The 16491-nt window shown below is 46.4% G+C and overlaps 2 long non-coding RNA genes across 3 annotated transcripts; both read left to right on the plus strand.

Moving 5' to 3' along the window:
* Nucleotides 1-4581: 4581 nt before the first annotated feature.
* On the plus strand, nucleotides 4582-5646 carry LOC132451626 (uncharacterized). The gene is made up of 3 exons (XR_009524147.1): nucleotides 4582-4689; nucleotides 4782-4828; nucleotides 5210-5646. It is a non-coding gene; the product is annotated as an uncharacterized LOC132451626 (long non-coding RNA).
* Nucleotides 5647-8171: 2525 nt separating this feature from the next.
* Nucleotides 8172-10594, plus strand: LOC132451672 (uncharacterized). 2 transcript variants are annotated; one of them, XR_009524174.1, is made up of 5 exons: nucleotides 8172-8723; nucleotides 8950-9048; nucleotides 9377-9503; nucleotides 9692-9820; nucleotides 10006-10594. It is a non-coding gene; the product is annotated as an uncharacterized LOC132451672 (long non-coding RNA). The 2 variants fall into 2 exon arrangements; XR_009524175.1 differs by lacking the exons at nucleotides 8172-8723; nucleotides 8950-9048 and adding an exon at nucleotides 9123-9144.
* Nucleotides 10595-16491: the final 5897 nt, after the last annotated feature.

Below are 16491 nucleotides of genomic sequence, written 5' to 3' on the forward strand. Positions count from 1 at the left end.
AAGTACTATGATACAATACAATACAACACAACACAATACAGTGTACAATGGTGGCCAGAAGGGAGAGGGTGGCTATGCAGAGTCGAGGTGGACTCTGAACAGGTGAGTCTTGAGACTTTTTCGGAAGATAGTGAGCGACTCTGCGGTCCTGAGAGCGGCAGGGAGCTCGTTCCACCACTGAGGTCCCAAAACCGAGAAAAGTTGTGACTTTGCTGAACGGCCTTTGCTTGCTCTTAGCGATGGCGGTTCCAGTCGTCCAGCTGAGGTAGTTGAGCGGAGGGATCGAGCCGGGGTGTGTGGCTTTAGCAGTGCTTGGAGGTAGGCAGGGGCAGTTCCATCGACTGCCTTGTATGCCAGTACCATCGTCTTAAATTTGATGCAAGCTACTACAGGGAGCCAGTGGAGGTCCCGGAAGAGGGGGGTCACATGGGAGAACTTCGGTAGGTTGAACACGAGGCGTGCTGCCGCATTCTGGATGCGCTGCAAAGGTTTAATCGCAGAGGCAGGAAGTCCAGCCAGGAGCGAGTTGCAGTAGTCGAGACGGGAGATGACCAGTGATTGGATGTGTGTATGTGTGTGTATGTATGTGTGTGTGTGCGTGTGTTAATGTCTGTGTTTGTGTGTGTGTGTGTGTGTGTGTCTGTGTGTGTATGTGTTGGGGTGTCCTGACCTTGAAGACCACCCCAGCGATGGTGGTTCCCGTCTTTCTTGCGGTCGGAGGCCTGAAGCCACGCGGGGACAGACTAGCCTCCAGATCTACGTTCCCACACACACACACACACACACACACACACACACACACACACACACACACACACACACACACACACACACACACACACACACACACACACACACACACACACACACACACACACAAATGAGATTTTTGCAGGAAAGTCAGCACAAAAGCATCAAACCACCTCTCAACTCGGCGACGTGTGTCAGGTCCCAGTGACGGTCCTTAGCGTCCTAACCCCAACCCTAACCCTAACCCTGACCCTAACCCTGACCCTAACCCTGACCTGCGAGTGTTCACCGCCGCGCTGCTCAGCATCGTGTCAGGCTCCGACGGATGACCTCACCCGGGACCAGGAGCGGAGCGGGTCTGAGCGAGGACCAGGAGCGGAGCGGGTCTGAGCGAGGACCAGGAGCGGAGCGGGTCTGAGCGGGTTCACTGCGTCACTCGGTTACTCTCTCTGTGAGTTTTTCCGGTTTATTCAACGGCTCCCAGAACAGTCGGCTCTCACCGTGTTGATATCGCCCCCGCCCCGCAGCGCTACGGACACACCCACACCCCGAGCACGGGGAGATATTCTATTTCATTACTTTGGTAACGATAATTGACTTGTGTTTTTTGTTGCTCATAACTTTTTAATTCTTTATAAAGCCATAAAAGGACATTTACTTGTGAGGGCGTTGTTGTTTTCCTACTATCACATTCACAATTCCCCCAAAGGCGGCTGCGGTCAGCGACCCGCGGTTCACCGGGCGGCCACACGGGGGCACTGCGGTCCTGCTGATCTCCTCAGCACCACGACGCTGTCACAACAGTAGTCCAGAACACATGGAGTCAACCTATAAGTCCACCGACATACTCTCTATTTACATTTATATAAAGGCCTACTATGTACATCATATTTTTATTTTGTGTGTGTGTGTGTGTGTGTGTGTGTGTGTGTGTGTGTGTGTGTGTGTGTGTGTGTGCGTGTCTGTGTTTAATCTGTTGAACACCGAGGTCCACCAAGCCTCTCTGGTGCTCTTCTGTCCGTCCGGTTGCTTCACTTATTTCAACTTCAACTGTTGTGGTCCACCTGGTAACTAATGACGCGACCGCCTTTCTGAATTCCCATTGGTCGAGCGGGTCCGCCTCCTCCCTCCCCTCGAGTCCCGCCGGTTCAGACCTTCAGGAGACCAGAGACCCCCTCCACACTCAGCATGGGGGGGGGGGGGACTGCTGCTGCTGCTGGGGCTCCTCTCCGGGGGGTCTGCAGGAAGGACCCCTCAGAGCGTCTCGGTCCCAACTATATCTAGAACTAGAACTAGAACTATAGTGGTCCCGAAGCAGTGCTTGGGTTCACTGTGTTTGCTTTTGATGTGAAACTGCGTTTGTGTACAATCTCAAACTCTAACAATTAATCCACAGGATGATTAATCATTCACTTATTTAATATATATTATGTATATATAAGATATTTAAACCGATTTAAACTCCCTCTCTCTCTCTCTCTCTCTCTCTCTCTCTCTCTCTCTCTCTCTCTCTCTCTCTCTCTCTCTCTCTCTCTCTCACCACAGCCCTACCAGAGGGCCGATGGCAGCGCGTTGCAGCAGACCTCTGAACACTAGAAAAGCAGAATTACCTCGTGGTGACGGACTATTACTCAAGGGACCTCGAAATAGCTCACCTCTCTTCAACGTCCAGCATACAAGTCATCAACAGGCTCAAAGCAGGCTCAGTGTTCCTGAGATGGGGGATACCACTCCAACCGGTGAGTGACAACATTCACATCCGGTGAGGTCAAAGACTTTAGTGAGAAGTCTGGTTCTGCCCCTACTACAACTAGCCCTCACCGCCCCCAGGCGACCGGCGCAGCAGAACGGGCTGTTCAGACGGCCAAGCACATCCTGAAGCAGCCCGGTCCACATCTGGCTCTGTTGTGTCCCAGAGCTACCCCTAGGGCAGCAGCCGGTGGGAGCCCAGCTCAGCTCATGACCGGGAGACGCATCAGAACTACACTTCCTGTGTTGGAAGAGAAGCCACAGCCTGCACCTGTTGACAGACGACGGGTTCAGGAAAGAGACGCACAGACACAGTCGTCCCGCCGGATCTACCACGGCCGCCGCCACTCTGCATGTCCGCTTCCACCCCTTCATCAGGGCCAGGACGTCAGGGTCCAGACTGGGGAGAGAAGGGCTGGAGAACCCCGGGTACAGAGGTCGTACCCGGTGGCGACGGACAGCGGCGCAGTGCCGCGGCCACACCGGAGACACCCGCAGGCCTTACCTCAGTCTGCACATCGGTCTGACCGACAGGAGCCGCGGCCTGAGAGACCTACACCCCCGCCAAGTGGGCCTTCTCCCGCGGCCAGTCCTGCCCCTCAGCGACCGGCCACCAGGCCAGAGGGCCCCCGGCCGAGCCGTGGGGCCCGCACCCCCGCATACACCGCCGCACGGCGGGGCACCGGGGACCTCCAGGGGCCCTGAGGTCAGACGTCCTTCCAGGTGTGGGGACACTTAGCTCTTAGGCCGGCTTTAATACACAAAGAAAGAGGAAGGTGGGAAGTGAAGACATGGATGGTGTAGGTTATATGTTATCAGGTTGACAGTATGGACATTGTTATTGTTGAGATTCTGACTGTTTTCATACGGACATACAGCGGTTATAAGTACTGCACTTATTATGATGTGGGGAGATGGGAGTGGACTGTCCTGGTCCTGGTCCTGGTCCAGGTCCTGGTCCTGGTCCTTGTCCTGGTCCTGGTTCACCGGGTCCTGGTCTTGGTCCTGGTCCAACGGGTCCTGGTCCACCTGGTCCTGGTCCTGGTCCACCTGGTCCTGGTCTACTTGGTCCTGGTCCACCTGGTCCTGGTCCTGGCCCTGGTCCTGGTCCACTGGGTCCTGGTCTTGGTCCTGGTCCAACGGGTCCTGGTCCACCGGGTCCTGGTCCACCTGGTCCTGGTCCTGGTCCTGGTCTACTTGGTCCTGGTCCTGGTCCACCTGGTCCTGGTCCTGGCCCTGGTCCTGGTCCTGGTCCACCGGGTCCTGGTTCTGTTCTACCAGGTCCTGTTCCTGTTCCACCGGGTCCTGGTCCACCGGGTCCTGGTCCTGGTCCACCGGGTCCTGGTCCTGGTCCACCTGGTCCTGGTCCTGGACCTGGTCTATATATGTTTATCTGTGGTGTGTGCCTGCATATGGTGTGAATCTATATGGTGTATTGGTGTGTGTCTGTATGGTGTGTGTGTGTGTGTGTGTCTGTGTGTGTTAACGTGTGTGGTGGTGGGCGATGACTCCAGCTAACCAGTGAATGAGTCTCTCTGGTCTCTTTGATGAAAGCTTCCTTCTCACTCCTCAAAGGGCCGTTCAGGATACTGTCAAGTTATGGTTGCTATGGAGACGGTATCTCGCAGAGCGCACAGAGAGCAGATGTTCTCGTGTGGAAACATCGCCCTCTGCTGTCCATATCCGCTCACTACACACACATGGACGCAAGATCACACGTGACTTGCTTTTCACCAACTTGACATCAAACAGTAGTAACACACACACACACACACACACACACACACACACACACACACACACACACACACACACACACACACACACACACACACACACACACACACACACACACACACAAACCACACAGTAAGGTGAATTGAATGAAGACTTCCTTCGTTTTGAAGTATGAATTTAAATCTGTCAAATCAGACTCATCATTTTAATCAAAATGAGGGAGGTCATTTAAGATCAAACACAGAGCTTAAACAGACTTTCACTATTACCAAGGCGACCAGAGGAGGTCGAACCTGGGTTGAGTTTGACAATTTAGCCCACCAGTGCAGCTCGCACGCCATGTGGTTTTCTTAATTGGTTCATTGGTTGCATCTGGTGCATTTCACATAAGAGGGAAACGGACAATACATTTGTGTCCTCCACTGTTTGGCAGTTTATCGTCTCCCAAACACGGTATGTTGTTGTGTTCTCAGAAACTAGAACGTGTGTGTAATGTTCTGTTGAGCTCTGTTGTGACTTATTTGTCTTCTCTTCCTGTTTCACAGGTTAAAGACTTTTTGAAGTAAAGAGGAGCATCTCATCTGGACCTGATGTGAGTAGAAATGTGTAGCAAAGCACAACTGCATTGACTTGTATGTTGAATATAAATCACTGATAATGTGTGAAGGAAATCAGGGATTGTGGTGTTTTAACTCTCATTTGAAATTAAATAATGATTTTACCTGAAAGTAACATTTTAGAGACTATACATTCAAACTTCTCAAAGTAAGAAGTATCACTCTTGAATAATGACAGTCAAATAATTAGTATAACTTATTTATCTTAAACATTATTTAAAAGTTGGATGATCCCAAAAGCCCTGAATTTGTATTGGCATTCATTCATCTGATTTAATGGCTATGGTAGATGTTGAACCGTGGGACAGTGCCCAAGTTTGGGGACAATAATAAGTAAACTGTTTGTTCCTTCAAAGGTCTATCATGGATATCTAACTGCAGTACTGTGAGTATCCCAACTTTAACATGAAGATGAACTGCGAACTGTAAGTCATTAGTTTCTCATTACTCTTGGGCACATTGATGTATGTTGGCTTCCTGGTGAGTTAACCCGTTAGCTGAAGGTTGATCTGATTAGTAAGGATCTTTTATTGGTTCATGGGTTATTTAGGCATTTGGTTTATGTTGGTTTGAATGGTTTGTTAAAATGGTTTCAGGTTCAAAGTTATTGTTGTAAGCTGGAGTAATTGGTTGGGTTCTGATGTCTTCAGTCTTCTTTCCAGCTACTCTCCTGAGCTTTGCATCTTCATCACATGAGTGTTGCTTTATTGAGGAGGGTGTGGTCTGAGTGAGCAGAGGTGCATACTGGGATACAGAGCTGTCTGAAGTCTACAAGTCTGTAGACACGCCCCCTCAGGGGAAATCGAGTGCTTGAGAAACCGTCGTGACGTCAGTTACATGGACTGGAATGCAGAAGGAGAAACACCAGGGGGAGATGAGCGGGCTCCTCATCTCAACGACTTCAGTCTGACACAGAGAACCATGGAACACTTTCAACAGTCCCCTCCAGGCATCGTGACTCCTCAGGAACAGTTTCATTCCAGAGAAGATCTCATTTGGGGCCATTCCAAGATGGATCCTGCTCCTCAAGAGCCACCCCCCTCCACTGGGTGGTCTTCTGAACAGATGATCTCCTTCCTGTCCTCAGGCTGACTAAAGCTGCACCGTTTGCATCTGTGAAGGCCCCTCAATCACTAAACCACTGGACTACAAACACAAGACTTCAGAGATGTTGAAACAGCGTGCATGGAGACTCCAAGCATAATCCATCACCAATGGGGGACGCCACTGAAGAATGTTGTAAATAATTTACGTCTCTGGAGATATTGGTGGTTCTGTTCTGGGTGCCCTGACAGAAGAGCTGGGGGTGGATGATGGAATGGTATTTGGCATGAGGTTTTTACCCTGCATGAGTGTTTGGTCTTTTATGGCTGCTTTTTATGGTGTGTGTGTGGGTTTGACATGAGATGGAAAATTTTTGAGCATCGTTAGGGTTCTACTGTGTGTGTGTGTGTCCCACTCACACCCGGCACGGGGTTCTACGTGTGTTTCCTTGGTTCTGCGTCCTGCTTGCTTTGACATTGATCATTTTCTTACGGGGGTCTGTATGATTGGCTTGGTGTATTGGAATGGTCAACTAAGTCATACCTGCTGGACTGCCACACGTTTACTTGAGGCCTCCAGGAGACATGAAGAGCCCTGAGCGACGCTCCGGAGCGATATCCTACACACTGGGCAGGAAGGAGAGTATCCAAATCAAGTGTAAAAGGATGCAAGCGGCGTGTTCAGATCAGCGACTTCAAACTAGGACTACACCAATCAGGATCAATGGAGGATGGACACCTAAAGGAATTCCACAAGGACTCTGAAGTTGGAAAGGGACCTCAATGGATGTTCAAGATGACCTTCAGACCTGTAATGAGGCGCATCTTCCTACCTGGCTGGATTGATTGAGAGCCCTGTGGATCTTGTCTTGCTCTCAGTTGCACGTCTTCTCAGGCTGAACTGTATTTGCTGTACAGGACTAGCTGAACGATCGGTTCCCTTAAATCAGAACCAATCTGGGAACTCCAACTACTGCGCTCTTAAAGCTGAAGTTGTGCTCTTCAGCTGAGGAGGCAAGGAAACCTTCACTGGGGCTACAATGTGTATAGAGGAGACCGTTTCGAAGTGTTCCATGGTACTCTGATGAAGACCGTTGATGTGTTTCACTGGCTGAGAGGAAGAACCCTCACATCCTCCTCTTGGCCTTTCTCCTCTGAGAATCCTGGTGCCATCTTGAAGAATATTCCAGCTCATGTAACTGATGTCACGACAGATTCTCAAACACTTGGTTTCTCCTGAGGGGCGTGTCTATAGAACTGAAGACTTCAGACAGCACTGTATCCCAGCACTCATCTCTGCTCACTCAGACCACACCCTCATGAGTAGGATGCAACACTATAGCGATGGAGATGTAGAGTTTTATAAGTAAAGAGGGAGCAGACAACGATGATTCGAACCCAACTGCAATTTAAGTCTTTAAATCTTTAAACCATGAAGATGGTTGGATAGTTCAGGAATTGGGCTTAATTTTATTATGGGCAGTCCTTTCGCTCAAATGCCCACTTCTCACTGGACCTGTACATGTGTTGTTTGGCTGGCATGATTTGCTGTTGGTAGTGAGGCGGTCAGGGTGACATTGCTTGGCTATGGTCGGCTCTCTGCTACTGTTTAGATTTGATCTGTATGGTTTGTACCCTGAATATCGAGATAATTGTTGTTTTTATTGTGGTTTTGTATTGAATTATTCCATTGTTTTTAAGCAAGGAGTTGAGGTTTAAAGTTGTTGTGGAACGTACATGGTGGTTCGGTTTTTCGTACGGTTTTGAGTGATTTAACTTGTACACACTGGGTGCATAATAATGTAAAGGTACACTGAATAGCAGTAATGACCAACAGCAACAAACAGATCACATCAAGGTAAGTCTGTTGGCTGTGTTTTAATGAAGACCATCGCTGGACTTCAGGATCTTCCTCCGTTCAGCTCAAGGTGAGGCGCTGGTTCTGTTTTTTCTTTGGTTGGTTCCGGCCGGAATGTTCGGATTCCAGTCGGTGGGTTTGTGCTTCCCGGCGTGGAAGGCTCGGAGTGCGCTCGCTTGATTTAGTCTCATTGGTTAGCATAGAACGTTGTAGTCTTGACAACCATAAGAACCCACGTGGCCGTTAGTTGGACGTGAATCCCCTGAGGGTATCTGGCGGAACGTTCTGGATGTATTTGCGTATCTTCCAGCCGTTGCCAACAGAAACTATTTTTCGGGTTTCCATTAGGAATTGTTGCCCCTTATCTTAAACTACTTATGTTTGATATTGAATATACATTCGCGCGTACATCGTACAATATGTTGATAATTTCGCCGACTTAAACCACGTTGACGGGACTCTCGCTGCGTTCAAAACAGCGTTCTACTTGCGGGCCCATTTCTGATCATCAGTGAAGGCTGAAGATCATTTCAAGGTGGATGACAATTTGGCATTTCTTCGACGGAACCCTGCACCTGAATATGGCTGAGTATATTTGATTGAATATCGATACTGCTTAGTGTTCTTTGTTACTTCAGCTTTCATACGTTCTAAATATCTGGTGTCAATATTTGCCACAGAAGTAAAACCCTACCCAATGGAATGACGTCAAACAACAACTTTGGTGCTTGGTTACCAACTGGATAATAACAAAGCTAAAATAATGTCTGTCTTTCCCACATGTTACAGTAGAAGAAACTCTAGAACTGTATAAGGTTAAAAAGGTAACATGTTTGTCCCAAGGTGTCTGCCTCCTCACCCAGAGCCAGACCTCCTCCTCCTCACCCAGAGCCAGACCTCCGCACCCAGAGCCAGACCTCCTCACCCAGAGCCAGACCTCCACCTCCTGTCAAAAGTCCTCCAGAACAGGTCAGTGCTCTGGTGTGTGAGTCAGTTTCAATGCATGGGCTGAACAACTTCTTTAAACTTGTCGACTGCTCTGTCTTCATTCCCAAAACGGGATGCTCATGTCTGATCTCTCGAGTCTTTTCTAGCCTTGAGTTATAAAATAATAGTTAAATGAATCGTGTAAATCGGTTTCGGAGTCAAATATGTTTACTTTTGGTTAAATGCTGATGTAAACCTGCTGCTGTAGCTGAAAGGCGAGGCTGAGAGGTTGGGGACCGGCTTGTGGTGCCAGGATGGACCGGAGACTGAGGCTGGAGACCAGGGGCCTGCAGCACCGGACCAGAGGGTAACCATCACCAAGCTCATCTGAAACACTAAAATCCTCAGTTTAGGGTTAGGGTTAGCCATTATTGTTATTGTAATTGACCAACAAGGATTCCTCGTAAGTTTGTAATTACTTAACATGGTTAACTTGAAAAGGGCAAAATACAGCTGTTACTTTGACACGTGTCAAACTACCACGTGTTTCTGGAGCGGAGGCGAGCTGGTAGGGGAGCCTTGAATCTGGAGGATGATGACCATCACTCTACAAACTTGGATTGTACGTTTTTATTAATATAACAAAGTGGAAATAGAGGGCTTGAAAATAAGACAAACTACATGTTTGTTACCAGACGTTGGGGCCAGATATGAGCTGTTTGTTCCAGACCAGGACTCTGGCTGAGGAGCGCTGATGGAGGAGCCAAGACTCTGGAGGACGACATCACTCTACCAACAAGGATCCTCGTCAGTTTGCATAAAGTAAAGTGTGAACTTGTTGTAACACAGGATTAGTTTGTCCAGTAGTTAAGTTAAGGCATACTACTGTGGTTGGTTACCAGACAAACTACAGCTGCTACTTTGTTACGCGTAATTAGAGGCCAACTACTCCTGTGTTTGTGACCTTACATTAGAGCCAAACTACTAATGTGTTTGTTACCTTACATTAGAGACAAATTACGTTTGTAACCAGACCAGGAATCTGGATTACTGACGGAGAAGCCATACATCTGGAAGGCAAATCCTGAGGACGACCAGGACTCCTCGTAAGTTTGCATTATCTGGACCTGGTGGACCAGGTAGGGGGTTGGGGGTTCAACTCTCAGACCATTGGTGCCTGGTTCAAGTCCTCAGAATACAGTGATGCGTCCTTGAGCAAGGCGCCCTAAAGCCTGCCTACTCCTTAATGACTTATTTTTGGTTCAGATTATGTTGCATCTTTTGAATATTGAACCTAATCCATGTCCTTGTTTGCTCCGGGCAGACACACCTGAGCTGAACCTCACCTGATCCTGTTTGGTCGGGGTCAGACTCACCTGAGCTGAACCCCACCTGATCCTGCTGGTCCCGTCTCCTCAGTTTCTTAGCCTCATCTTCCAGAAGACCTGCTGAACTCAGCGGTCTGATCCTGATGGATCAATGACCTCCAGTGGGAGTGATCTTCTTGACCCCACATGTACCTGTGTGCTTCCACACACCTTACCCTCACATCTGTCACTAATCTCACTACTTCATTAATCTCTAATTCTTCCCTTCTTCTTCCTTCTCCGTGGTTCGAACCTTTACTCTGAAGGAGTGTCTTCTTGAACCTTTACACTGAAGGACCGTCTTCCTGCCCTCAGAGGGTTCAGCGTTAGGGTTGAGAGTCAGGGTTTAGAGTCAGGGACAGAGCTGGTTAGGGAGGACTGGTTTTACACAAACCTCTTCACTTGCTTTTGTGAATGGTGGTGACATTTTGAAATGATTAATTTGGGAAAATGTTTTCCTCTGTTTTCCTTTACAAAAGTACGTGTTCAACTGTGTTCAAAGCTTTTTTGTTTATACTGTATATTAAAATCCTACATTGACTTCTGCATGTTTGGTGCGTTTCATTAATTGTCCTTTAACTTGGTTAATGTCAAGCTAAACTCCTGCAATACATTTAATATACATGATGGATGCTATTCAGCATTGTTCACATAATCCATTTTGTAAAAATACAAACATCCATAATACTACTAAATTCAAGCCTATTCATGTATTTAACCATGTACATGCTGCCCCCGCAGGCCATTCTCTGCTACTACAACACGTTCAAACCACCGACCCGGTCTCGCATCGATGTACTATAGCTTCGTTGGTTCAAACGGAAAATCTAGTTTGGTGTGAGACTGTTGTCCAAACTGTCCAGCAGAGGGAGCTGTCATACACCTAAATTAATTATACAGGAATGTGTGTGTGTATTTACATTTTAAAAAGTTCATGTGCTGGTCTAGTTAGTCTGCAAATAATTCTGCCTCCAGCAACAGGATTGGTAGAAGCGTATTAATCGAAAGAAATAAAAGCCCAGTGAACCAGATCTGAGGTCATTTGCCGTCAGATTGTGGATCTTGAATGTATTGAGTGAACGAGGTCTGAGCTAAATTTTAACCACCTGGAACTTGGTGCGTTTCCTGGAGCTCAGAGGACGGCAGGACATGCGTTTACCTGGTTGATAGGGCCCTGAACGCAGACCCTGAACCCAGGACCTAAACACAGACCCTGAACCCAGAACCCAGAACCCAGGGGCGTCGCTATGCTGTTTTATTCGGGGCTAAAGCCCCGGATATTATTTAATTAGCCCCGAATATAATTTTTGGGTAAAATAAATAAAATAAAGTAAAAATATTTATAAGTAGACTAGTCTAGATAGTGCTTCTGGCAAGAGAATAAACATAATACAATAAAACATAACCTGTGTACCACCTTAGGTGAATTAACCTCTCCTATCCCCAGTCAGATCTGTGTGTGTGAGCTTGGCTGACGATCCCTTTCTCCTCCATGTCGCGGTTCATGGACTTCAGAGAGTCAAGGCCAAAGTTCCTTTCCCCAAATTCTTCTCAACCACGGCCGAGATATCCCCCACTACAAGTCTTTACTTGTTGTGGAAGTACCAGAGACGTCAGGCAGTCTTTATGATTCATAATATCATCCGAGGTGCACATAGCCTTTGGCCTTGATATTAGATATAATATTATATAAATACCCATGTATATTATTATTATATTATATTATATAGATCTAGAGCTCCAGGGCCAAGTTTCCCGAAAGCATCGTTAGCCTAAGTGGATCGTGAAGTGCGTCGTACGAGCATCGTACAGTTTTCACACCGTTTCCCGAAAGCATCGTTGGTAACGAACGTCGTGAAAACGCTCGTAGCTAACGAGTGCTCCAGGGTACTCGTAGGACGCTAAGAGCGTCGTTAGCCTACTATAGAGAGAACTCATTATTGCATGAGGGTGTCTTCATTCATAAAAAATGAAAACATTCGGGAGTATGGAATAATACAAATTATTCTAAAGAGGTCAGAGACTCCGTGCACAGCCCCGCCTTCCCCAGTGAACCAAGAAACCCCGCGCCGTGACGAACGGGGGATTTGAAAAAATAACTTCACAAGGTGTTTTTTTACTTGTTACCAACTTACCATACGTAGTGTTGTTCCGCAGAGAAATAGTTAGTCAAAGACGTTGACGTCGCATAGCAACCGACAGAGGTGGGTAGAGTACTGAAAATCTATACTCAAGTAAAAGTACAATTACTTCCTTCAAATGTACTTGAGTAAAAGTAAATATTCCAATTGTAAAAACCTACTTGAGTAAGAGAAAAAAGTACTTTGTTTTAAAGTTACTCAAATTACAAGTTACTTTACATTTTTGTATTGCAGTGCTTGGATCAGTGAAAAAGACCAAACGTGTGTATGTGTGAGAAAGATGCACTCTCAAACATTTCTTCACAAGTTGCTTCATTGTGTATTGTTCATTAAACAAACATAGGCCATCAAACAAATTTACACTAAACATGTAATTTAACTTCAGCTTTGACAAAAGCATTGTAGGAACAGTTACCAATGAAACACTAACCTAGCTGGGGGGGGAGGGAGGGAGGGAGGGAGGGAGAGAGAGAGAGAGAGAGAGAGAGAGAGAATAGGATACCCCTTAACAGTGGTATAATGAGCACATACCAGATACCACAGCCTGTCGTGATCTATTGCTTAATTATAAATAGCTCTGGTAGTTGTTTCTGTTCCACGACATTTTGTATGTCATGTTTGTGGTGTGGGATGAAGAGAGTGGTAATGAATCAGATGTAGTGAGTGTAACATAATTCACCTACAGTATTTTGTTATGTGTTGTTCTTTCAATTGTGTTGTCGTTTACTGCATGTCATTTACTGTTTTGGTGGTTCAGGGATCACTGTCCCTTTTAAGGACTTTATCCGAAAAAAGTACTTTTTTACTAATTTGCGTTACTTGTAACGCGTTACTACCCACCCCTGGCAACCGAAGAAGCTGGCGTTGTTGTGAAGGGCCCATGCAAGTGAACGGAGCGTTCCACGACATTGAGAAGAGCCGTGTCATAATTAGGGTTGAGCACCGAAACTCGGTTCCAGTAGGGAACCGGTTCCGACGTAAACGGTTGAGATCGAATAAGAACGCGCATTTCGGTTCCTCATAACGGTGCCTGGCGTTTTTTAATGAGTTAGTGCTGGGCACTATACCGGTTCACACTGAATAACGGTGTGTATTTTCGTTAGGATATGATTTTTTTATAGACCGCCCTACCGGTGCATTTGATTACACAACGTTCGGAACGCAGCGCTGCGCGACAGTTTCAGACGGGACTCTTTTCAATGTTGCGCTAAACACGCATGGTAGTCTACGACTTTCTTTATAGGTCCATGACTGCGAGGCGTGGTATTTCAGCTTAACTGGTAAAAGAGTGTGTCACGGCTTTCAAACATATAAACCATATAGCCTATGGGCGCCTCGAGACCCGGGACGGACTTGTCAACGCGCTGCGGCATCGCTTACTTGATGTTGTTTTGATTGAAGATCGCAGGTTGTAGTCGGTGAACGTGAATGAACGTGTGTGTGTGTGTGTGTGTGTGTGTGTGTGTGTGTGTGTGTGTGTGTGTGTGTGTGTGTGTGTGTGTGTGTGTGTGTGTGTGTGTGTGTGTGTGTGTGTGTGTGTGTGTTGTGAGCGAATGTAATTTTGAAGACAAACAAACAAACTCAAAGCCGATGCATGCATCCAAAACTTTCTGTTCAAAACCAAATAAACAAATCAAAAACAGAGTCGTTATTCGCTTCAAATACTTTTTCTTTTCAAAACTTGGGAATTAATACAGCGCGGTACCGAGCGGTTGAAAACCATGTTGGCGTCTCCTGTGGCTGCCTTGCGCACCTGAGTTATATTACTTAATATGACTTTGGCAGTAATGTTGCGCCATGATGCGTGCCTGCCTGCTTTCATCGAGTAATTCATATTATTTGTAATTATTTTTTAAAAAGATATTTATCAGTCACAGCACTTACAGCAGAGTCTTCGGGTAAGTCGAGTAATTTAATGCCAACCGTAAATCTTGCATATCAAGTAGGCTAGCAAACACCGTTGCCATTCAACTCAGTGTCCGCTGACTTTCTGCTTATGTGAAACTCATAACAAGTCGTGCATGTATGCAAGTGTGTGCGGTTTTGTTTTTTTAAGTACCGGTTCGAGAACCGTTTTAGCACCGTAACCGTTTGAAAAGTACAGAGTAGGCACCGGTATCGGATAAAACCCAAACGATACCCAACCCTAGTCATAATAGCCCATATTAACGTCCTATATCCCCCCCCCCCCTCGTCAAAATTCAGTGCAAGGCCGGTACGGTCTCCCCCCACCGTCAACAACTTTAAGAGACCCCCACAGAGATGGAATCATAACTCGAACCCTGCCTATAGCCTACTTCATCCTGCCCAACAATATGGGCAGGATCTAGACCAAGCTCTCCTAATCGGGTCAGCAATAGCCACGTTTGAATGATAATTCATGAATGGAACGTTGCATTTTTAATTTCTACAAATATTCTATACTAGAGAGCCAATCAATGCAACCTTATGCGGAATCAGATAAAGTCGGCTCTCTTGCTGCGCAAAATATATGTTTAAAAAATCAGCACATTAAGATAAATGTAATTGTCAAACAAGCTATTTTTGGATTTTTTTAATATGGAATTATTTCTGGGGGGGAAATGCCGTGAATAAATTCATGCACAGCGCGTTCAGGATTAGGACTGATATATATGTCGGCCTAGGCCTAATCAATTGTGTTTTAATATCTTTAGCATTCATATTATTGCAATCTATTCTTTTCGTAGGCTACTCTGCGGTTGGCCTTGATGGGGAGATATTTTAACCCTTTTTAACCCCATTTTCCTGCGACATTCCTGCGTCTCCCCCTTCTACATAGCCCGTTTCAGCACCATGTCGGTGGACAGTTACAATCCTATGATCGTTGTGAGTGCAGCGAATGCGCGTTCATGTTAAGAGGAGTTTCGGGAAACGCTCCAAAGAAATTATCGATGGTTCGAAAGATCCATCGGGAGAATGATCGTACGAGCGAAGATCCATCGTGAGAACCACCAACCTCCAGGAAAGATAAACTCCTCCTCTACCAGAGTGGTGTGGACAAGGCCTTACAGAGTGAGAACGGACACCTGGAATTTTTCCTCCACCTCCTCCTGGGCCTCTCTCTGGAGACCTATCAGATTGTCCTACAAGGTCTGCGGGCAAAGAGAGAAACTAGCTCCCTGACCAATGAGGGAAAATAGTCTTACATCAAGGAGAAGATAAAAGGAGATCTCTCTCCAGAGAGAAGCATCAATCTGTTCCACTGTCTGAATGAGCCATTGAGCTTCTTTGTGTCTGTGCGATGAGCATGTGAGTGAGTGAGTGAGTGAGAGGATTTAAACAGTTATTGCTCCGAGGTGGTGTGATTGAGAGGAGGGATATGTCTGTTTTAGTGATGTGGTTGACATGGTGTGAATGATTGAAACTGTTTGTTTGTCTGAATTCTGCATTCTCCATTTGCAAACAACATGAACAATTATTACTATCGTAAAATGGCAAATTTTTACTCGGAAAAGTTACTTTTGTGCCTGGACGAGTGAAATTTAAATGTACTTATCCCAGGAAAAAGGCCTCATAAAAAAAGACCTAATTGACACACACTGTCAGATCCGTCAATTCTACCACCACCAAAAAGGAGGTGCCAGTGAAACCTGTATCCAGTAACGGTTGTAACAGGTTGGTGAGGAGATTCGCTCAGCCCCTAACTACCTTGCATCAGACGCCTACCCCACTTACATCGGTGCCCTACCCCTGGGCATAACCCGCAGCCAGGGATGTGGCAGGCCGATCACGTCTGTTGTGATAGCTCTCCTCTGGGATCCGTGCACTTGGTGAATTTGCTGAGATGTTTTAGGAGTTTGGAATGACTAACTCCCGGGAGACGTGTGATTTCTTTGTACTAGGTAACCTCTTAGATCCACGATGCCTATACTAGAACAGTTAGTTTGTTCACTGAAGCTCTAACCCACACTCCTCCGTAGCAGGTCCTTGGAATGATTGAAAAGGAATGGTTTGAATATAGTTTTATTTGTAGGATTAATATCTGGGACATTGCAGCAAGCGGTGAAGGCCATCAAAAAAGCATGTTACTACATATAATGTAGTGACTAATAAAATGCCGTCAGTGACACTTCTAAATAAGTGATATAAAATACATCTGGAACACATCTTGGTGGGTTTGTCTATAAATCTGATATAATCTACAATAATTTCGATACCTGAATCTTACCTCTCTACACTACATCCAACACTTCCCCCAGCTGCGTGAAGAAAGGAGAGATGGAGACTTAATCTAACGGTTAGATTAAGTCTCCATCTTGCATGCGCAATAAAGTATACAAC

The sequence above is a fragment of the Gadus macrocephalus genome, chromosome 22, assembly GCF_031168955.1.
Source record: "Gadus macrocephalus chromosome 22, ASM3116895v1".
NCBI lineage: Eukaryota > Metazoa > Chordata > Actinopteri > Gadiformes > Gadidae > Gadus > Gadus macrocephalus.